The 23,994-nt window shown below is 43.7% G+C and overlaps 1 protein-coding gene across 3 annotated transcripts in view; it reads right to left on the bottom strand.

Moving 5' to 3' along the window:
- The window catches only part of LOC126175239 (uncharacterized), a 292,084-nt gene extending 270,651 nt beyond the window's left edge, over positions 1-21,433 (bottom strand). For 2 of the 3 annotated variants that reach the window (XM_049921875.1, XM_049921877.1), the window contains exon 1: positions 21,194-21,433. The gene's annotated coding sequence lies outside the window, so the exon portion shown is untranslated. The remainder of the gene's footprint in view (positions 1-21,193) is intronic. The other variant, XM_049921878.1, reaches the window with a different exon arrangement.
- Between the last annotated feature and the right edge of the window lie 2,561 nt (positions 21,434-23,994).

Genomic DNA, 23,994 nt, shown 5'->3' with positions numbered 1-23,994 from the left:
GCGTGTTTAGTGCCAACAGTAAAATTCGGAAGCGGTGGTGTTATGGTGAGGTCGTGTTTTTCATGGACGGGGCTTGCACCCCTTGTTTTACGTGGCACTACCACAGCACAGGCCTACATTGATGTTTTAAACAGCCGGCCGTGGTGGCCGAGCGGTTCTAGGCGCTTCAGTCCGGAACCGCGGGACTGCTATGGTCGCAGGTTCGAATCCTGAATCGGGCATGGATGTGTGTGATGTCCTTAGTATAGTTAAGTTAAAGTAGTTCTAAGTTCTAGGGGACTGATGACCTCAGATGTTAAGTCCTATAGTGCTCAGAGACATTTTTTTGATGTTTTAAACGCATTTCTCCTTACCACTGTTGAAGAGCAATTCAGGGATGGCGACTGCGTCTTTCAGCACGATCGAGCACCTGTTCATAACGCACGGCCTGCGGCGGAGTGGTTACACGACAACAACATCCCTGAAATGGACTGGTCTGCGCAGAATCGTGACCTGAATCCTACAGAACACCTGTGAGATGTTTTGGTACGCTGACTTCGTGCCAGGCCTCACCGACCGACATCGGCACCTCCCCTCAGTGCAGCACCTTGTGAATAATGGGCTGTCATTCCCCAAGAAACCTGTCAGCACTTAATTGAACGTATACCTGCGAGAGTGAAAGCTGTCATTAAGCCTAAGGGTTGGTCAACACCACATTGAATACCGGCATTACCGATGGATAGCGCCATGAACTTGTAAGTCATTTTCAGCCAGGTGTCCGGTTACTTTTGATCACATGGTGTATTTTCGTTACCGTGTCGCGTTACCACAATGCCACCACGCGGTATTTAGTCTTGTGGTGAGCAGCGGTCGTAATGATGTGGTACATCAGTGTCTACGCGCTTAATGAGTTATATATTTTTCTGCTCTTCTTTCCGTCTGTGACCGCGTCTTAGGTTTGCACATTGATGAGATTTACAAACACCAGAGAGGCCCAGTTGTCTGCCTCTACACCAATAATTTCTGTATTTGAATTTTTGGAAAGCAGATATATTCTATCTCATCACGTTCCACCGTGTACAGTCGTAGGAATATAACGGAACCCATCTGTGTAAAAATTCTTTACAAATATTCCTTCTCTCATTAATAGATTTCAACTATTGTCGTTAATCAATATCAATAGTGAAATGTTCGTAGAATGATACAGCGTTCGGCTTCATTATGGGACATTAAAAGTCAGAACATTTACTATCGAAGGACATCCTACATCCTAGTCAGTTTTTTAAGAATAGATAATTTTTGGTAAATAAATCGGATTACGTCTTTAGTTTATCAGTCCTTTTTATAATTTCAACTCAGTTAAACTGATTTGTAGTTTGTTTTCCTTAAAACCTTGTAATTTATTTCTAATAATCGGTAATAATAATATTTTTAAACTATAATTGTAGACACTACGCCAGACATTGGAATTTCCTATTTCCATGAAACTCTCATTAAATATGCGAAATAGTTTTGTCTGTTACTTCTTCCGTAGATCATATTCACAATAAGCCTCATGATATGGAGCGGGTAAACAGAAGAAACATACTAGGGGCGTTCAGTAAGTAACGCTACACATTTTTTCTCGGCCAATTTAGTTTGAAAAAATGCGGAATTTATTGTTGGGCCTAGTGCAATATTCTCGTTGCAGTCCCTATAGTTCCAGGAAGTTCCGATAGGTGGCGGTGCTATACATAACCTTCAAAATGGTGTTTGTCAACAGAGGTGCGTTCCAAGCAGTTTCTTATGGTGGAAAGCCAGGGCATGGCAGATATTCATAGGCGCGTGCAGAATGTCTACGGAGACCTGGCCGTAAACAAAAGCACGAAGAGTTGTTGGGCGAGGCTTTTGTTATCATGGCAAAAGTTCGCTCATATCTATTAGATCTCCCATTTGTCGGCCGGCCGCACACAGTTGTGAATTCTTCTATGTAGAATTGTGCTGACATTCTCATTCGAAATGAAGCAAATGAACTTCTCCTTTATAACAACAGTGTCTCACAGAAGTCTGCGCACCGAAGAGGAGCTCACGAAAGTTGGACTGTTCTTCTTCATCTGCTCTTAAAGTCCGGATCTCGCAGCGTCCGACTCCCAACTGTTTCGTACAGTGAAGGATGAACTCCGTGGGAAGCAGTACGTGGACGTGCGGTTCTAGGTGCTTCAATGTGGAACCGCGTGACTGCTACGGTCGCAGGTTCGACTCCTGCCTCGGGCATGGATATGTGTGATGTCCTTAGGTTAGTTAGGTTTAATTAGTTCTTAAAGTTCTAGGCGACTGATGACCTCAGAAGTTAAGTCGCATAGTGCTCAGAGCCATTTGAACCATTTGAACCAGTACGTGGATGACGGGGAGGTTATTGATGCACCAAGACGTTGGCTCCGACGTCGAACAGTAGAGTGGTACCGTACAGGCGTAGGGGTCCTCCCAGTAGGGTGGCGTAAGGCCATCGAACTGAACGGAGATTATACTGAAAAAATATTATTTGTAACCGACGGAGTGGGCAATAATAAGTTGTATTGGAATCTTGAATAAAACCAATCTGCTTCCAGAAAAAAATCAGACGTCTCTCATACAACACATATACAGGGTACCGAGCAAAGTGGCGCAGTGGTTAGTACACTGAACTCCCATTCGGAAGGAGGACGGTTCAAATTCGCGTCCGGTCAGCCTGATTTGGGTTTCTTGTGAATTCGCTAAATCGCTCCAGGAAAATACCGGGATGGTTCCTTTGAAAGGTCACGGCCGATTTCCTTCCCCATTTCTAAAACCTCCATGTCGAGGGGGTTGTTAAATCCTGATCTCCATCCCTTTATGTACACAGGGTGTTTCACTCTTATGGGTACGCCGGCCGCGGTGGTCTAGCGGTTCTGGCGCTGCAGTCCGGAACCGCGGGACGGCTACGGTCGCAGGTTCGAATCCTGCCTCGGGCTTGGGTGTGTGTGATGTCCTTAGGTTAGTTAGGTTTAAGTAGCTCTAAGTTCTAGGGGACTTATGACCTAAGATGTTGAGTCCCATAGTGCTCAGAGCCATTTGAACCATTTGAACTCTTATGGGTACAGACGACAGAAAATGAGAGAATAATCCTAATAAATATAGGTCCGCAAACCGATACAACGTATGCACAAGTGCAGTCTTGCCAATGATACATCACTGTTAATGTCTAGGGCAATAGACTATCTAGATGATGTTCCTTAAGGTAACAAGCTGCGTACATGGTACATGCATGATGCTGCATCGACGCACTTTGATGTGAGCGGCAATACGTGGCAAATAGTAGCACATATTTTCGACAAGTGTATCGGTCGTTGTTCACCAATATACGGCATAGCAGCAAATCGACAGACTTGAACCCGTTGAAGATTTTTTATGCAGGGATGTTGAAAAACTTCCTTTTGTTCTGTCCCTGTTGATGGATGTGTATATGTAGACTGAAGCGTCGAATGACAATTTGTTCTAAAACCATTACTCGAACCCGGGACTCCTGCTCACTAGGCATAAGCACTTACCACTACTCCACCTTCGCACAATTGGTTTACACAACTGCACGGAGTACTGTAACACGACTCCCTTGTTTCCTTCGATGCTAAGGTGCTATTACAGTACTGCTGGAGAGCCTCTGAAAAGCTCCCGAGTTTAGGGGCAATACCAAGTAGGCTGAGGCGTGAATGGGAATTTGGACTGAGGAGGGTGGCGTGCTGGGATAGTGCGTGCAGTTGTGCAAAGTCACTGTGCCAAGATGGCGTTGTGGTTAGCGCATCTGCCTAGTGAGCAGGAGGCCTAGACTTGAATACGTCTTGGGCAGATTTTTATTCGTCTCTTAAGTCTGCATATATACATCACAGATGTTCGAGACTTGAAAACGTCTCTCAAATCATATAGTTTCACCTGTCGATGCAGTTGATGAATTCCAGGAACGCAATGTGGATGGTCATTCATCCATGCGGAACACTCTGGATTTTCTGAACGTTTAAGGTCATCGATGACGACATATTCCGGAGTCTGCCTGCACATGAACGATGTATATGAGGCTACGTGTTTGTCCTCAAGTGATTATCTACGCTTTCGAGCCTTGGGAACTCAGTTATGAGGTGTTCATGTACTCTGTTGTAATTTGTCGTACCGGGAAAACCAAAGATCTTCGAGCCTATCTTTATTAGGGCGACTTGGTTGTTTCATTATCCTCTACTCGCTCCTTTTGTTTCGATTGTACCTATAATAGTCAGACATACTGTCCGGCTAAAAAAACTATTTGGCTACAAGCCGGCCATTTGCAATTTCTTTTTTTAAGAGTGATTAACTATTTTTATTTAACAATTGCTCTATGGCATAGAAGGAAGGCGACGCGAGTATCTAAATTAGTAAACATGACTAAAAAATATGTATCACCAACCAGGTGACTATCTGTGCTACGTTACGGGTATACAAAATGTTGCTCATTTCATTTTCAGAACGGTGAAGTAAATGAAGCTGAAAATGAGAGAGGGTGTGTCCTACATAGGGGGGTACCACAGTTTGTATTACTAATTTCCATAGATTTTAGCGAGAACTAGACGGGTGAAATTTACAAGCTGCCATTACAGGCAACAATCATATTTTAGTAGAGGCGATGAAAGAAATTTAGCTTCAGCACTTCTGCAGTTCATGTAAACCAGAAGTAAAATCTCAGTATGATGACGGGCCGCATATTTTACAATTGTCCTGAAAGACCATTTCGCCGGCAGCCGGGATGGCCCAGCGGTTCTAGGCGCTACAGTCTGGAACCGTACGACCGCTACGGTCGCAGGTTCGAATCCTGCCTCGGGCATGGATGTGTGTGATGTCCTTATGTTAGCTAGGTTTAAGTAGTTCTAAGTTGTAGAGGACTGATGACCTCAGAAGTTAAGTCCCATAGTGCTCAGAGCCATTTTTGAACCATTTCGCTACGGTATTCGGGAATACGTGTATTGGCTGAAGCGACCCACATGATGAACCACCTAGCTCTCGAAATGTTGCTTCTTGATTTTTTCCTTACAGGTTTTCGTTGGAAAACTAGGTTATGAGATACCTGCACCGCTTCTACCGGTTGTCCTTCCAAAGGAAAAATTCTATGCACATTTACGTTTTTACGTATTGTATCACAACTTACAAAGTAGATGAAATTTTGTGAAGGGCTGATGGTGATGGTCACAACAAACAACTACGCAAGAAGAAAAAATGTTCAAATGTGTGTGAATTCCTAAGGGACCAAATTTCTTAGGTCATCAGTCCCTAGACTTACACGTTACTTAAACTTACGCTAAGTACAACACACACATCCATGCCCGAGGGAAGACTCGAACCCCCGGCGGGAGGGTCCGCGCAGTCGGTGACATGGCGCCTCAAACCGCGCGGCCACTCCACGTGGTTAGGGAATAAGATCTGTATTAGAGCAAGAGTTAAAAATGTGAGTGTATTTTGTTTTCCTCCATTTCTTAAATATCTGTCGTAGAAAGGTAAACCACTGTGTTCCATCGACTCCATGTCGTGAGTTGTACTATTCCCGCGTATCATCTGGGTGATACCCAGATCTCAGGTGGAAATAATATTGGCACTGGAATTTTGAGCCAGAATCTGAGGCGTACTCAGTTGTCACAAAATAAATATCAAACCGGTTGGTAAAATACATTCTTTTCGATGTAAACCTTTATTAAATTCTCTCTGTAAGCTCTACATACAAGAATTGTGGAAAAGCAAGAATTATTATTGTCGCAGATAACCTATACAAATATATGTAAATGATTTCATATTACTTGTAAAATGCATGTCTTATTCGTCTTTCTTTCCCTGGCCTGATCCTGTGTTGATCTGGACTTGGAAAGTTAGTGGGAGTAACCGTATGCCCTAAAACGACTTTGTGAATACTTAAGTCAATAAGTAGATTTTATGCAAATGTTTTGACTGAAAAAGTCCATTTTGTTGACGTTCGAACTTCCTTGTGTGACAATATACCGTCAGATGTGGATCGTTAATGACTACGAGCCTAAACATGCGTATACGAAGGTTGAGCCCGCAACTGATAGATCATGTCGGCAAATGTTTCTCGCGCAGTATTTGCTTTGGCTGTGACTTCGTCGTACGATTGCATGCACATGTACTGGATTGTGACGAACTATTGTTGCCAGTCTGGAGAGCGATGTTCTGCAGCTCTCGATACTGCTCCACACTGTGCAAAGCTCTTCATCTCCGAATGAATACTGCAACTAACATCCATTTGAACATGATTATTGTGTTCATTTCTTGGTATCCCTTTACAATTTGTACCTCCCCTTCCCCACATCCCGCTCCACTACTAAACTGACGAACATCTGATGTCTCAGAATGTGTCCTCATCAAACGTTCCCTTCTTTAAGCCAAGTTGTGCCACAAATTTCTTTCTCTTCATTTCTATTCAGTACCTCTTCATTAGTTACGTGATCTACCCATGAAATCCTCAGCATTCTTGTGCAGCACCACATTTCAAATGCTTTATGTAAAACTATAAACTGGTACTCCATGGTAACGCGTTTAGCTAGGACATCGATTTGGGTGTCATTTTGAAGATCTGGCGCAGCAATACTAGGACCCAAAGTGAAACAATAAAAATATTCGTACGAATATAAGTGAAAATCGGCATTAAATTGAAAATAACAAAATAATGAAACATATAGTCTCATACGAATCGTAACTCTGCTGGGAGTTTTAGAGAAAAACACAAGTCAGAGGGAAGCTCGCTACGAAAGGAATGATAAAAGCCTAAAAAGTCTGGTGCCTAGCGAATGCGAGAGCAAAGCAGCCTTGAAAAGGAAATTAAAAAAAACGGCGCAAAATGATTACGTGGCATATACCGCACAGAATTATATGGAGCTCACCGAAGCGCATGTCATGTACGTCTGCCGTCTGCTTCAGACGGTTGTCCGTTTGTTGAAGGATGTCACTGCTCATCTTGCTGACTCATCGATGATGATACTACGTATACCATTAAAGTCCCACAATCACCTGTTAGACTTAACCTTACTACATGAGGTACACTTGTGATTTATCTATTCTGTAAACTTTACACAACTGTGTGTGACCACTCTATTAAAGAGAATGATAAATAAATCACATATTAACTCGAAATACTTGTTATGATTTTATCCCAAAAATAAATCACATATTAACTCGAAATACTTGTTATGATTTTATCCCAACGTTTTCACGAAAAATCTATGGCGCAGACCCGAACTGCGCACGTCTACACATTCATGATGACTACGCTCTGAACACTTCCGTGTTCCAAGGTGACAACAGTTGAGTTCACATGTCTGAAAACATAGGAGGGAGCGTTGAAAAATAGTGTCCCTGAATTTTTTATATGGAAACTCATAAGGCTTTTTAAATAAAAAGAATGACGTTAGCATTCTGCTTGTTTATGATTTATGTCTAGCTATTTATTTCTCAACATAGACACCCTGGCGAAGAACACATTTCTCCCAGAGATAGACCAATTTGTTGATACTGTCGCTGTAGAATGCTTGCCTTTGTCGACGGAACCACAACCTCTCCTCTGTTTGCTCCGCATCATCGCTATCGGAATAAAATCTTGGAAGGTGTTCTTTGGAAACAGATGAAAATCGGTTGGGGCCAAATCCGGAGAGTATGGAGGATGACCGATGACAGTGAATTCAAGGTATCGGATTGTTGCAGATGCCATAGCGCTTGTGTGTGGCCCAGCATTGTCTTGCTGGGAGAGGGTACTCCATGTATGGCTATCTCTCGAAATTCGAAACACATTACAGCACGCTGTTCCGCACACACCGAAATAGTTACATTGCACACCGCCATGTTACACACAACAATTCGGAGTCCTTTAGCGACAGACGGCTGCAAATATGTAGATGCCAGGAACGAAGTTGTAGAACGTTAATACCTTTTTTTTTAAAAAAAAGCTTTAAGAATTTTCACGTTAAAAATTCGGAGACATTATTTTTCAGTGCGCCCTCGTATGTTCTTGGTTTTACGAACACTCAGGGACCCCATTGTATCTCCACCGGTTCACTGAATCTGACGGTTTTAATCCCAAGTTGATATCTGGAACTATCTGGAACAGCAGATGAAACATCTGTATCTTCAAACAATTAAAGTACAAGACAGAAGAAGGTGAATTGTTACTGCAATATGAAGCGCGTTTTCTGAAGCCAAATGAGTTGCCTTTTGTGTTTCAGTGTTGAACCAGAACTAAAAAGGATTTGAAAAGAGGGCCATGTGGTCTGGCATGTAGACTATCATCCAACATCAAGTGATAACAGTGACACGGTTAATGGAAGTAGTAATTTAATATAGTTACGAAATAAAGTACATAAATTGACAATTACTGGAGTATGTAACAAATGTCGGTAGACCTCATAACACCTTGAAAATACATCTAAAAAAGTTTTGCATGACCTCGTTTCCAGGAATTTCGGAGCCTATATTGAAAATTGGAATAGAGATCAATATAAACATCATTTCCGTCCTTTTTACTGCTCATGAAAACCACGCATTGCACGTTGTACCACCATACAGCGAGATCTTCAGAAGTGGTGACCCAGATTTCTGCCCACACCAGTACCTCTGATACCCAGTAGCACTTCCTCTTGCATGGATGCATGCCTGTATTCGTCGTGACGTACAAGTTCATCAAGGCACTGTTGGTCCAGATTGTCCCACTCCTCAACGGCGATTCGACGTAGATCCCTCAGAGTGGTTGCTGGGTCACTACATCATCCATAAACAGCCCTTTCCAATCTATACCAGGCATGTCGATAGGGTTAATGTCTGGAGAACATGGTGCTCACTCTAGTCGAGCGAAGTCGTTATCCTGAAGGAAGTCATTCACAAGATGTGCAGGATGGGGGCGCGAATTATCAAAAAATGTTCAAATGTGTGTGAAATCTTGTGGGACTTAACTGCTAAGGTCATCAGTCCCTAAGCTTACACACGACTTAACCTAAATTATCCTAAGGACAAACACACACACCCATGCCCGAGGGAGGACTCGAACCTCCGCCGGGACCAGCCGCACAGTCCATTACTGCAGCGACTGAGACCGCTCGGCTAATCCCACGCGGCTGCGAATTATCGTCCATGCCGATGTGGTTGCACTATCGGTCGGAGGATGGTCATCACGTTTCGTACAGCCGTTACCCCGACTTCCATGACCACCAGCGGCGTACGTCGGTCCCACATAATGCCACCCCAAAACAGCAGGGATCGTCCATTTGCTGCGCTCGCTGGACAGTGTGTCTAAGGCGTTCAGCCTGACCGGGTTGCGTCCAAACACGTCTCCGACGATTGTCTTGTTGAAAGAACATGCGACATTCATCGGTGAAGAGAACGTGATGCCACTCCTGAGCGTTCCATTCGGTATGTTGTTGGGCCCATCTGTGCCGCGTTGGATGGTGTCGTGGTTTGCAAAGATGGACCACGCCATGGCCGTCGGGAGTGAATTAGCGATGATGCAGCCTATTGCGCACAGTTTGAGTCGTAACACGATGTCATGCGGCTGCACGATAAGCATTATTCAACATGGTGGAGTTGCTGTCAGGGTTTCTCCTTGCCATAATCCGTTGGTAGCGGTCAAGCCGGCCGCTGCGATCGAGCGGTTCTAGGCGCTTCAGTACGGAACCGTGCTGCTGTAACGGTCGCAGGTTCGAATTCTGCGTCGGGCATGGATGTTTATGATGTCCTTATGTTACTTAGGTTTAAGTAGTTCTAAGTCTAAGGGACTGATGACTTCAGATATTAAGCCCCATAGTGCTTAGAGCCATTTGAACCATTTGGTAGAGGTCATCCACTGCAGTAGCCCTTGGGCGGCCGAGGCATGTTTCGACAGTTCCTGTCTCTCTGTAACTCCTCCATATCCGAACAACATCGCTTTGGTTCACTCCGAGACGCCTGGACACCTACCTTGTTGAGAGCCCTTCCGGGCACACAGTAATATTGCGGACGCGATCGAACCGCGGTTTTAACCGTCTAGGCATGGTTGAACTACAGACAACACGAGCCGTGTATCTCCTTCCTGGTGGAATGACTGGAAGTGATCGCCTGTCGGACTTCCTCCATCTAATAGGCGCTACTCGTACATGGTTGCTTACATCTTTGAGCGATTTTAGTATCGTCTCTGAACAGTCAAAGGGACGGTGTCTGTGATACAGTATCCACAGTCAACGTCTGTCGTCACGAGTTCTGGGAAAACGAGGTGTTGCTAAACGTTTTTTGAAGTGTGTAACTCGTTACAGAAGTCCTACATTTGCCTTGATAAGCAGCTGAATACGTCAGCGAAAGGCTTCCAAACACGCCACAATATAACGTGCGGAATGGTGCTTATTTGACAGCGAATGAGAGTATTAAGTTCATCAACTGTCTGCAAATGACTGGTGAAGATCATTTGCAACCAGAGGTGAAGGAGTACAAAGCTGTTAAATTTTGGAAATGCGGCGGTCACATCACTGAAGCGAGGCATAACACAGATGTTTGTTAGAGTATAACCTTACTTTGGCACTCGGTGTGAATCGTTGGACCAGTTTGTCGAAACCATATGTTATTAGCAACGCTCTTCCCTGCAATTCCAGAGTAAAAAAATTCTGCAGCATTTCGCAGTAGCGGCTGACATTCGCTGTTGCGACACGTCCTGCGTCATAGTGCGAGACGGATAATCTACCATGTTCAAACTTTACACTATGCCACAACTTTTGAAGTCGCCTGGGGTACTTAATGCAAACGTTGTAAATTTTTCTGAGAGCAGTACCGGAAGTTATGCGTATTGACATATCCAGTCACGAATAAGTTTGCTTCATCGGTTCAAAAATGGTGCAAATGGCTCTGAGCACTATGGGACTTAACATCTATGGTCATCAGTCCCCTAGAACTTAGAACTACTTAAATCTAACTAACCTAAGGACAGCACACAACACCCAGCCATCACGAGGCAGAGAAAATCCCTGACCCCGCCCGGAATCGAACCCGGGAACCCGGGCGTGGGAAGCACGACCACGAGATGCGGGCGCTTAATCGGAGATCAGCAATTGTTAGAGAGACGATGGTTGATCGTTGTTATTGCAGGTATGTCTGTCTTGCCTCTCAACTCCTGGACCATCTGCAATTTATATGGGTGGAACTTCAAATAATCTAGCAGACATCGCAACAATGAACTTCGTGACAGTTGTAATGTTTGTGCATGTAGCCATGCAGAACGTGATACACGCAGTCATTCCATGAGCTCACGGTTGGAACGCTACTTCCCCGGCCTGGTGACGACCGCCTACTGTGTCGCCTACCCGAGAACACTGTACCTCTCGGGTACAGTCAAATGGCGATCATTAGTGTACCTCCTTAACAAAACCAGTTCGGCTTAAGTCTTCCACCACCGTAGTTTGCACCTGCACAGACCACTGCTCCTTGCCATATTAATTACCTCATTCCGTCTTTTTCAGCTGTGTATGCATGCTCAGTATTCAACGCGCATTTGACTAGTACATACAATGAGATGACAGGGGTCATAAGATACCTCCTAATAAGACGTTGGGCATTCTTTTGCCCGACATAGGGCAGTAACTCGACGTGGCACAGACTCAACAAGTCGTTGGAAGCCCCCTGAGGAAATACTGAGCCGTGCTGTCTACATAGCCGTTCATCACTGCGAAAGTGATTCCGATGCAGAATTCTGTGCTCGAAATGACCTCTCAATTATGTCCCATAAATGTTCGATGGGATTCGTATTGGACGATCATCCGCTCGTATTGCCCAGAATGTTGTTCAAACCAGTCGGAACAATTGTGACCTGGTGACATGGTGCGTTGTCATCCATGAGAATTCCATCGCTGTTTGGTAACATGAAGTGCATTAATGGCTGCAAATGGCCTCGCAGTAGCCGAACATACTTCCAGTCAATGATCCATGTAAACGCAGCTCACACCATTGTGGAGCCACCACGGCTTGAACAGCGCGTTGTTGACGACTTGGGGCCCATGGATCCGTGGAGTCTGACCCACACTCGAACCCTACCATAAACTCTTACCAAATGAAATCGGCACTCATCTGACCAGGTCGCGGTTTTCCAATCGTCTAGCGTCCAACCGATATGGTCACTAGCCCGTAAGAAGCGCTGCAGACTATGTCGTGCTGTTACCACAGCGTCGGTCGTCTGCTGCCATAGCTCATTAACGACAAATTCCGCCGCACTGTCCTAACGGACACTTTCGTCGTACGTCCCACATTGATTTCTGCGGTTATTTCACGCAGTATAGCTTGTCTGCTAGCACTATCACCTATGCGCAAACGCAGCTGCTCTCGATAGTTAAGTGAAGACCGTCGGCCGTTGCCTTCTCAGTGGTGAGAGGTAATGCGTGAAATGTGTTATTCTTGAGGCGCTCTTGACGCTGTGGATCTCGGAATACTGCATTCCCTAACGATTTACGAAATGTAATATCTCATGCGTCCGTTACCATTCCGCGTTCAAAGTCTGTTAATTCCCTTCGTGCGGCCATAACCACTTTGGAGACCTTTCCGCATGTATCATTTCCGCCAATGCACTGCTCTTTTATACCTTCCGTACGCGATACTACCACCATAAGTACATATGACCGAGCGAGGTGGCGCAGTGGCTAGGACACTGGACCCGTATTTTGGAGGACGACAGTTTAAACCCGCGTCCGGCCATCCAGATTTTTCCGAATCGCTCCAGGCGGGACGTTTCCTTTGAAAGGACACGGCCGATTTTCTTCCCCATCCTTGACAAAATCTGAGCTTGTTCTCTGTCTCTAACTACCTCAATGTTGACGGGACGTTAAACCTAGTTTTCCGTCTTTCCTTTTCTTCTTACTGTATGTATGCATATCACTATACAGTGACTAGTGTCACCTCAGTATACGATACGCGTGACTATGTGTTTCAAAGCCACCAGGGACTGCTGGTAAACAATTAATAGCTATGAATTTCTCTCTTCTGATCATCTTCAGATGGTAACTAATTTGATGATATCGGTAGGTTATACAAAGATTGAAGCCGGCAGTAAGTAAATAATTATGTATGAGGACCTCTTGGCTGTTCTGAAATATGAGAAATATTTGATGACTGAGCTGGAAACAGGTGCGAATGAAAGTCGCGAAATGGAATTCCGGTTTGCGAGGCAGACGACCGCTACTGTGCGGCGGGCAGGTCGAGCCGCAGCCACTCTTAGTCAAGTGGACGCAAATAGCCCGGGCCGCAGCTGCTGCCAGGCCACTGATTCAGTGGCACCCCGGTGCGGGGCAGCGCGGCGGAACTTTCCCCGCCGGAGCACGGTCTCGGTCTGTGCCCTTCTGTTACTGCGAACCAAATAATACGGGCACGTGAGTTTCCCGATTTCTCACGTGACAAGAGTGTCGTAGACTTGGCTGGTGTTTTCCGACTGAAAAACAGCCGTTACTACACGAACCGTGTCGCTTATTTGGTGTGAGTAGTACGGTCCAATACGCGAAAGGCGTGTGATGGTGGTGGGGGGGTGCGGGGAAAGGGGGGGGGGGGAGGAGGGGTCTCGCACAGCTTCTACTCAAATGTACGACTGAATTTTCTCGTTTTGAGAAGACAGAACACACTTTCCTGTCATTTTCAGATCTTAAAAATATCTTGTTGTGAAACTTGTTTATACGTGAGGTCGAAATTTGTGTGAGGTCCAACTTAAAATAAACGCGTTTCATAACGAAAATATTTTTTAAGGTGAAGATGACAGCAAAGTTTGTCTTAACCGGTTATTTTAAATAAAGGGACATTGGTGCGATCTTGTCTTTAGAATGTTTTTTATCAACTGTACTCAAATTTAGAACAACGCAAAAAAAAACAACTTCGGGTAACAAACGACAGCTTACGAGTAAATCCATACAGATAATAAAACTGTAAAACTATTGTGTCGGTGCAGTGAAAATATTTGCCAAAAACTTCAGGTGATGCATAGTGTAAAAAAATAAATAAAATTAAGACTATTTATTAACCTTTGTCTAAACGCGCTAATGTTCAAAACAACTAGTCAAATTTTCATGGGATTTTTATGGGTATCTTGAGCTCATCTTGGGTCAACATGTTCTTATAGGCTGTATGTCACTAAAATCGGATCAAGAAGAAAAAGCTATCTAATTTAAAGTTTCACGAGTCTTCTCAGCTTAGTAGGTCAGATGTTTACCTCAGTGATACGATCATCACGGAGTAGTACACGAAAAAACCAACACATGGCACTAGTTTCGTAGTACAACAAAGCACCTATAGGGGGCAGTGTAACGTTTCTTTTTTACCTCGGTGGCAGAAGTATTTTTGAAAGTTTACGTTAGTGACAGAAATAAGTGCCGTATTCTTACCTTGACGAATACAAACTAACGCTGAATTGACTTGGCAAGGATCTACGGATTTATTGACTTCGCTTTGTGTATTAAAAACGAAATTTCTTTGCTTTTTTCGATACGTATTCTTTATATCTGACTTCTGGCATAGGAAAAACGCGTTTATTGACTTTGGATTGTAGTTTGGGTGCCTACTTATTAATTTTGATTTAGTTTTGTTTATAAATAAAAATGCCTCGAAACTGGTCGAGTCTTGATAGTAGACCTACCCGTGCGAAGCCGGGGCGGCTCGCTAGTGGAAAATATTTGGCATGAGTTAGAGGAAAAATACATGACTGCTTCGGAATGCTATGCCGTTGACTTCGCAACATCGATTGAATGCCTAAGTGTAATGCTGTGAAGCGATATAAAGTAGAAACGACTTATGGCATGCTGACAAAATGGGCAATTCAGACTTGGTGAAATAAATCTGAGGTACGAAACTTCGGAGTAGATTAAAGCTGTGTCGAAACCAGGAGTGTGCCTTTCGTTGGGAATGTAGTTGCCAGTTGAGCTAGCCAGGCACGACTCTCGACACACGATCACAGCTTCAGTTCTATTAGCTCATCTCATGTCTGATTGGGTCGACTGCGTTGTCATTAGAGGAAGGAATGAGCCGTAGCTTTTCAAAAGGTATTGACCGGAAAATGATTTAGCATTACCTCAGAAAAATCCCATGGCTTGTCGCCCCTTTTCCCAAATTTCACCTATAAAACGACCTCGATGTCAACGGTCCGCTGCTCTGTAACCTGAGTTATAAAGTGGACTGCATTGTCATTAGAGACCGAGCACTAGCCCCATTTCACATGAATCCCGCAACTCTTACGTGCTCAACGTCCGAAGTCGCTAACTTACCCACAACTTCCGTTACTGCCAGTACCCGAACTGCACAAGTATCAACAGGCTTGTGCTTTCCTGTTGGCCACTCACCGCAACAGGTCAGTAAGCCATGTTGCTGGAGTATAACGATTTTGAGCTAAAGAGTTGTATTACATTTTATTACAAAATTTTAAAACAGATAAATTATTATCTCAAGACTCTAACTAACAAAAGTATGACGAAAAAGTGCTGAAAGAAAAGAAAGTATGTTATAAACAACTTTTACTAACTACATTTGTTCAAAAATGGTTCAAATGGCTCTGAGCACTATGCGACTTAACTTCTGAGGTCATCAGTCGCCTAGAACGTAGAACTAATTAAACCTAACTAACCTAAGGACATCACATACATCCATGCCCGAGACAGGATTCGAACCTGCGACCGTAGCGGTCGCTTGATTCCAGACTGTAGCGCCTAGAACCGCACGGCCACTCCGGCCGGCTAAGTACATTTGTTGAAAAGATATTTCTAAACTACTGACATTGAGTGCGATATGTTTATTCCACCATTATGTCGTTCTACCATCTTGTTCTGAGTGAACACTTGTCTTCAGTTGACTTTCTTGTCAGTTTTTTATATGGAACCAGAACTGAATTTAACTGAATCTAAGAGTCTGTCTGAGCTCTTCTTAAATTGCTCACAATTCACTGAAACAGCTAAAACGAGAATGAAAACTTCCATAGGTATTTCTCTGAAGTGCAGAATAACCATCTGCTCAAATAGATGTAGGTGTTGTTTAAACTGAAGAGCAAATCGTGGAATTCAGGTAGCGGGAATATTGGATCCTTCCTCTATCTTTTATTAATTACGGAATTCTTGTCTGCTCACTAGCTGCACTGAAGAAGTAATGCACCGTAAGTTTTTCGAAGGAACCGCTTTTAGCTTGATATAATTTCAGTATACCGCAAGAACCACAAGTCTGGATAGCAAGATGATGGCGCTGAATCCCTCTTCCCGAATCTCGTGTGTTGTGATGTGGATATTGACAGACTGCTAAACTGTATCCTGTCTTTCTACGAGACCATGGCTAAGCTACGCCAGCACGTTCGGTAGTAGTGCTCAATTTTTGTGATCCTCGATCATGAGCGTTAAAGATGAAGATCGAATGAATCCGAAGACGTGCTGTCAGGTTTTAAGCCGGTCGATCTTGAAAGTGAAGGAGTATTTCGGAGATGATAACAATTATAAAGGATCACCGCTCAAGACAGACTGCTGGCGATTGTGCTACGTACAGTCGTGGACAAAACGAGCGAGACCCCTCGCCTTTGCGTTTTGCTGATCCACACAGCTTTGAAGTCTGCTACACAGCATAACAGGCAAGGCGACGAAGTGCTACCAACATTCTATGCACAGGCGTGAAATTTAAAAACTAACCGAACTTTGTCAGACAGTTTTTAATCATATGTAAGACTATATTAACGCTGATTAGTGTGTTAAAACGGAAATATAAGATATAAATGAAAGACAAATCTCTAATTAGTATGCAGTGTACTAATAAAAATGAATTTCAGCTTATCGAGATAAGACAACTGTTTTAGTAAGACAAAGTACCCCAAATCGTTACGAATTAGCAAAATATTACGCGCATTCGGCCACGAAACGGTCTGTGTCATCGTTCGGACCAGTCACACTGAATTACCGTTGTTGAACTACCATGAAAGTGTGCAAATTTAGCAAAGCGTGAAGATTCATAACGAAATTCTGTTAAAAATCAGTCGTTGTCACACTTTAGTCAATTCAGTTATTGACAGGGGCGGAAAAAGTAGGCAGTAACAAGTATGAAATTCTACAAGAGTTTCATACTACTGACATCCACACGAGACGCTGGTTCAGAATAAAGGTAGCAATAAAACGCATTGGGGGCGCGAGAATTTCTTAATATGGCTTTACTGATAGTCTAGCGCCCTCTATCAAGATTAGAACCGAAAACAAACCAGACCTCCCTTGCAGTAGCTAACACCTTTCACTACACTAGCAGACAACCCAGGCAAACAGCCCTCTATTATTACCCCAGACATGAATAAGCCGGCAATTTCGCAATGAAAATGGCAAAATGATCTGAAGTTTCTGTTTCATAGAGCTTTCTGGACTCAAAAAAATGATTTTTCTACCTTTACGTCACCGCTTATGTGACGATCATTCGGGATGTTTATCGAAATAACAAAATACTGTTATTATAGAGTAAATTTAGTAGGATAATTCTGCACCACCTCAGGAAATAAACGGCGACATAGCTGACAAACATATTTTACAATGTTTCGAATTCTCCATTAGACTCACCACAGCCAGAAAACCTTCATTAGCCGAAGGGTTTCTTAAGCTAGCTAGCAATGGGAATGTTCTCACTTCTAAAACGCGGTTGCATTAATACTGAGGTCTGAATTACCACGGGTATAGGCAAATGGGTTTTATTTGCATTCCTGTAAACGTGACTTGGATCGAAAGCGTAGTACGATTAACATGCTGATGTATCAACTGCAACTATAACATTTCGAATAAAGAGTAGGGTTAGTTATTCATTCGTTGTTAGGATTTCGTCACCTAAATCGGTAAAAATGGAACCCTACTAGTCTCACTTTCTTGATCGTCTATCTGTCTACCCAACCCTTGAAACCCGTTTACCTCGAGTACGGGTAGACATAATAAGCGGAAATGTGTCGCACTTCCTGCGATATACGGTCTCTTGGTGGTGTAAAAAAATGAGCTTCTATGTCAACGCAATCTAAAGATACGGTCGTTTATGTAAAGAAAATTAACGCGAAAGGTCAAAAAATGGCTCTAAGAACTACGCGACCAAACTGCTTAGGTCATCAGTCCCCTAGACCTAGAAATACTTAAACCTACCTAAGCTAAGGGCCTCACACATATCCACGCCCGAGGTAGGATTCCAACCTGTGACTGAAGAAGCCGCGCTGTTCGTGACTGAAGCGCCTAGAACCGCTCGGCCACCGCGCCCGCTGAAACCCTTTTCACCATTAACAGAATTTCGTTATGAAACTTCAAGCACTGCTAAACTTGTACACTTTCATGGTATGTCAGCAACGGTAATCTAGTGTGACTGGTCTGAACGATGACACAGACCGTTTCGTGGCCGAAGGCGCGTAATATTTTGCTAATTCGTAACGATGTGGGGTACTTTGTCTTACTAAAACAGTTATGTTATCTCGATAAGCTGGAATTCAAAGTTCGGATAGTTTTTCAATTCCAAGCCTGTGCATAGTATGTTGGTAGCACTTCGTCGCCGTGCCTGTTATGCTGTGTAGCAGACTTCAAACCTGTGCGGATCAGCATAACGAAAAGGCGAGGGGTCTCGCTCGTTTTGTCCACGACTGTACATCTGTAGTACATATTCTAAAACAAAGATATGCATACTGGCAACTATGGAACCATATAGTAATTCGTTACGCTATCCGAAAGAGACTTCGTAGGACAAAGCCCGACGGGAAACGATGCGAAGGATCCTAATGATGCACTTTACCGTGGTTTGCAAAGTGTGCTTGAAGTTAAAGGCCAAATCCATAGTGTGGGAAACAAAGTGCCGTTACATTATTATTGTTGCCGAGATCATGATGTCTTTTACGAAGGATGTACAAGTATATGACATAATTTGTCAACGAAGCTTACAAGCGTAGTTTGTAAGTTTGTGGTAAGGTCTTATGGGACCAAACTGCTGAGGTCATCGGTCCCTAAGCTTACACACCTCTTAATATAACTTAAACTAACTTGCGCTAAGGACGACACGCACACCCATGCCCGAGGGAGGACTCGAACCTCCTACGGGGGTTTACAAGTGTAAAGATACAACAATCCCATTCGTTTTCTTTCAACCGACTATACATTGACTGTGGTATCAGAGAACCCTCCATAAAATCTTGCATAGGTATATGGATTTGTGGAACAACCAAAAACTTCTCTTCGACGATCTAGTACCCGATGTAACCAGTCCATGGAAAGATACTTTCTGGGAGAGCTCCAGTTGTAAAACCAAGAGAACGGGTAATCGTTTATGCGATGGTATTCATAATAAGAGAATTTTCATGTCTTGGGCATAGTAAGACGTAAAGTTAGTGTGCAAAACAACGAGACATTTTGGCGAAATTTCGTAATTCAAGAAGCATCACATCACATACCAATGACGGCGATGAAAACAACAGCAAACACTATTCGTAATTCACTCAGTTTGGTGTGAAGCACAGCAGCTGTGATTAAATGCTGGCATGACCAACGCGACAAGCTCAAAAGCAGGGGTGTCCAACCCGCGGCTCAAACCAAATGTAAACGTCCGACAAGTGAACATCTATCACATTATCGGTAAAAGAAGTAAAAAAAAAAAGTCCATAAAATTCCATTTCTCCAAAGTTATGATAAACTGAATATTTTACATCTGACTCCCGCCATATTCTCTCACTGGTAGACTCGCCCCCAAGCCCCCCTCCCCGTCCCCCTTTACTTTTGCTCATCGATTATTGTTGGTGTTCAGAATATTATATATGGCCTCTAAAATACTCTTCATGCAATGTGGCCCAGATTAGCTAAAAGATTGGACCACTCTACTCTAAAGGAACTCTGTAGTATCAAAGGAGTTGTGGCATAAACCTTAGTGTAACCTGAAGTTGCGATGAAAACGGAAACTCGCAAAACCGTGAACTCGCCATTTTTCTCGGAGAATACGAGCATCTAGAATGGATAACTACTTGTACTCAGTTCAGCGAAAAATTATTGAATAAGATACTTTCAGAAAGATGCTTACGAGTATGTTACATGTGGTATAGACACTGTCTTCACGTTCGATTTCACCCTTTTCCGTGACCGAAAATATTAAACGGATATCTTAATTTTTTTAGTTATGAAGAGTAATGAGGGGTTTCTGATGAATGTTTAGCAGCAAATGAAACAGTGTAACTAACAAGAATATTAGCTGGGAATTACTAGAGCTCAATGTTTAAGAAAGAATTTCTGTGTCATATTGTTACAGTACCACATTTTTGGTGAAACAGACTAGTTCTTTGCTTTATTATGACGTATTTTTATAATTGACGATTGGAAATATACTGGATCAGAACGCATCACCGCAGTAATTTGCAGTGAATCATGTTTTCACATCATGCCACACTCGATCGATAACCGTTTACTCTTGGACTGAAACTGAGTTTGAACCATTTCTTGTGAACGCTGTAGTCCATGATTCACGTCTTCTATAACCGTTTATTTCACGTCCACCTACATAAATATTATGGCAGCTAAACATAAACGTGTACTTTTGTTATTATTTCACGTTCACGTCACATAAATATCCCAGGCAGATAAACATAAAGACACACATTTACATTCAGATAGTTAATTATTTTTGGTTTCTGAACAAATGCAGCATATCGTGCGTTAGTATGTGACCTAATGTACATAAATGGTAAGCACAAGTAATAGAAAACTGTTAACAAAATAATTACATACTAGGACAAAGTGGAACATGTGTTTGTGTCTTTTACATTTCAAGATGAATTAGTAGCATCTGCGAACTAACAGTAAGAGGGGAGAGAGAAACATGGTCATGTTCAGCTGTTCTTGTCATAAATGATTAACGTTACAGACGACCCAAACCAGTAATTGGCCGTCGACAGTAGTGGCTATTAATGTAATTTGCAACTTGAAGAGCTCGCGTGACAAAGCGGGAGCGACAGAGCAGCTTTCTGCGCGGCACGCGTGCGTAGGAGGCACATAAATTGGAGCGAACAGCTGTCCTAATTGGCCGCTTCCTCTGGTGGGGCACTTTGTCGCTTTACGATCAGCGATAGCGGCCGCTCCAAAGAAAACACTAGTGAGGTAGGGCGGGCCGCCGCCCACGCACTAGCAGCGCTGCCCCAAGTATACCTAGCAGTGAACCACACACACACAAACACAACACAAACAGCGCACTGTACGCGGGAACTTACACTCGCCAGGAAACCACAACGTCCAGCGGCCGCTAGCTGTTCTGACGCACAGTTCAAGTAACTACGAGACACCTCCTCCGTGAACTGATTCTCGGACGGCGGAATGGAAAAGGGAGACGACGTGATCGCCAGTCTGTGAAGTTCACAAAAACACACAAACACTGTAGCGCTGTGGCCACTACATGGTCGAGACGCGTCGAGTTCGGGGTCCTGCGAGATAAGTGGCGAGGATGCGTTCCTGGCCGCTGCGGTAGGCCGCGGAGCTGCTGGGGTGGGGGGTCGACCGCCGAGCTTGGGGGGGGGGGGGGGGGCGAGTGGACGCGCGCGGATCAAACGGGCGCTGCCTTTGGCAGGAGCGCCTGCTACCTGGCTGGCTGACACACATTCCCGCTCCATTTCAAGGCGAGTACCTGCTCCCGCCGAGGGCGCGTGATTCTTTTGATGCCACGACGAGGCTCGACGCGGCCTGCTTTTCTTCATTTCCTCGCCACTCCGCTTTGGTCTGTCAGTATTCAATTACGCCACAGCTTTAATTACTGGCAAGTCAGCTCTAACGCAGTAGTACCTTTCTATCTTTTCCGTGTTCGTGTTGCACTGAATTTCAAATCCCCGTAAGCGGCTGCAGATCGACACCAGGCAACTATATGTTCTTGTCGATGTTTCAGGAAGGTCGGTACTAACCGCAGTAAAGCTATACTGAGTATTCACTGTCACGATCCAAAAGTGATGTCAATCATCTGTCCTTTTAAGAGGACTGTTCAGAAAGTAAGGTCCGATTGGTCAGGAAATGGAAACCACAGTGAAAATCAAAAATGTTTTATTTGAAACAGTTCGATACACCTTCCTGCTACTTCTCTACATACTCGGGATTAATCCCGACTTAGACATCTGTCGTAACGCTGTACCAACTTTCCAACACCCTCTTCATAATAAGTAGCCGCCAGTGCTTTCCACCACTTCTCTATGCCGGTTTACAGATCATTATCTGTGTCAAAATGTTGCCTTCACAGTCAGCAGTTCATACGAGGAGACATGAAACTCAAAGGAGCCCCCCGGGCTGTAAGTTGGGTGATCAGATATCTCCCATCGAAAACATTGTGCCGGCCGGAGTGGCCGAGCGGTTCTAGGCGCTACAGTCGGGAACCGTGCGACCGCTACGATCGCAGGTTCGAATGCCGCCTCGGGCATGGATGTATGCGATGTCCTTAGGTTATTTAGGTTTAAGTAGTTCTAAGTTCTAGGGGACTGATGACCTCAGAAGTTGAGTCCCATAGTGCTCAGAGGTCCGCAGCTCGTGGTCGTGCGGTAGCGTTCTCGCTTCCCGCGCCCGGGTTCGATTCCCGGCGGGGTCAGGGATTTTCTCTACCTCGTGATGACTGGGTGTTGTGTGATGTCCTTAGGTTAGTTAGGTTTAAGTAGTTCTAACTTCTAGGGGACTGATGACCACAGATGTTGAGTCCCATAGTGCTCAGAGCCATTTGAACCATCTGAAAACGTTGTAACGGCGTCCTCTTTGCCTCCCTCTGCAGTGTGCGCTTGAAAAGTGTCATGAAGAAGGAACTGCATGACAGGTACGTTTTGTGGGGTTGCATGAAATCAGGCTCAACCTCACTGCGGGCACTCATACTTCGCAGGTGATACTTTTGGTCTAGGCATCTTTATGTGCTCATTACTAAAGAGCCCAACGTCACGCGATCGACATGCATACTAGACACACTGCCCAATACATCTGCACAAAGTTTTATCGGATTTTCACTCTCGTTTCTTTTCGCGACCTATCGGGCCTTAGTTACCAAATGGCCCTCGTACCTGAGTATGTGCAAACTACTGACAGGTGCATGCATTTCAGACGGTACTTCGCATTCTATGACATAATGGAATTCAGGAATGTCAGTATATCTTCAGGAAATTTGGCCACGAATAACGCTAGAAATTCACGAATCCGTCATGAAAGTCAATAACAACGAAGCAATTGGTAAGGACTACAAACGAATTACTGAAAAGGACAGAACCAAGCATTTTAAGACATTTACCTACCTACACGTGCTTTTTGGGACATTTGGAAAACAGAGAATACCAGAAGCTTGCAAAATACCATTACTCCACCTGCTTCATAAGAAAGGGAGACAAACAAAATGCCAACGATTTCAGAAGAGTGTTAGTTCTGCTAGTGAAATACAAAATATTATCAAAAACTCTTCTGGACCGAGTTGATACAGCTTTAAATAAACCGCTGGAAGAATAATGGTGTGATTTTCAGAAAGGAAATCCTACACAGAACAGTTTTTAAAGCATAATCAACAATTCACCACAGAATCTTACAGGGGAAAATTATAAAAGTATCATTAACTGAATTCTAGAAAGCATTAGATTCTGTAGAGAGAATAACAAGAAACGAAATCATTAAAAAAGTACCGTTAAAGAAAAATTAGCAAACATAATTCGTGGCATTCTATAGAACACTGTTTCTAAAATGCAATTTGTAAGAGAAATATCATAGCCATTTGACGTAAACGTTAGTGTTAGTGTTTCATTGTGTATTAGAACAGACCGGCGAGGATTTGGAATTTGGAGCAGCAATTTGCCTCGCTTTGCAGACGACTTAGCACTACTTCCAGAAAATCTCACAAAAGCAGTTACTCAAGTTGTGGTCTCAGCTTTTTCAAGTGAAAAACAATATTCATTATGAATATAGAAATGGATCATAATACATAGAAACAAAAATACGTAAAATAGAGCGGGTCAGCAGATTAATTATTTTGGAGAAAACTTCTAGCAGAATGGACTAAAAGATTCGCTTG

This window comes from Schistocerca cancellata, chromosome 3 (genome assembly GCF_023864275.1).
Source record: "Schistocerca cancellata isolate TAMUIC-IGC-003103 chromosome 3, iqSchCanc2.1, whole genome shotgun sequence".
NCBI classification, from domain to species: domain Eukaryota; kingdom Metazoa; phylum Arthropoda; class Insecta; order Orthoptera; family Acrididae; genus Schistocerca; species Schistocerca cancellata.
The sequence above is the reverse complement of the archived record's forward strand: the minus strand, read 5'-3'. Positions and strand labels throughout refer to the sequence as shown.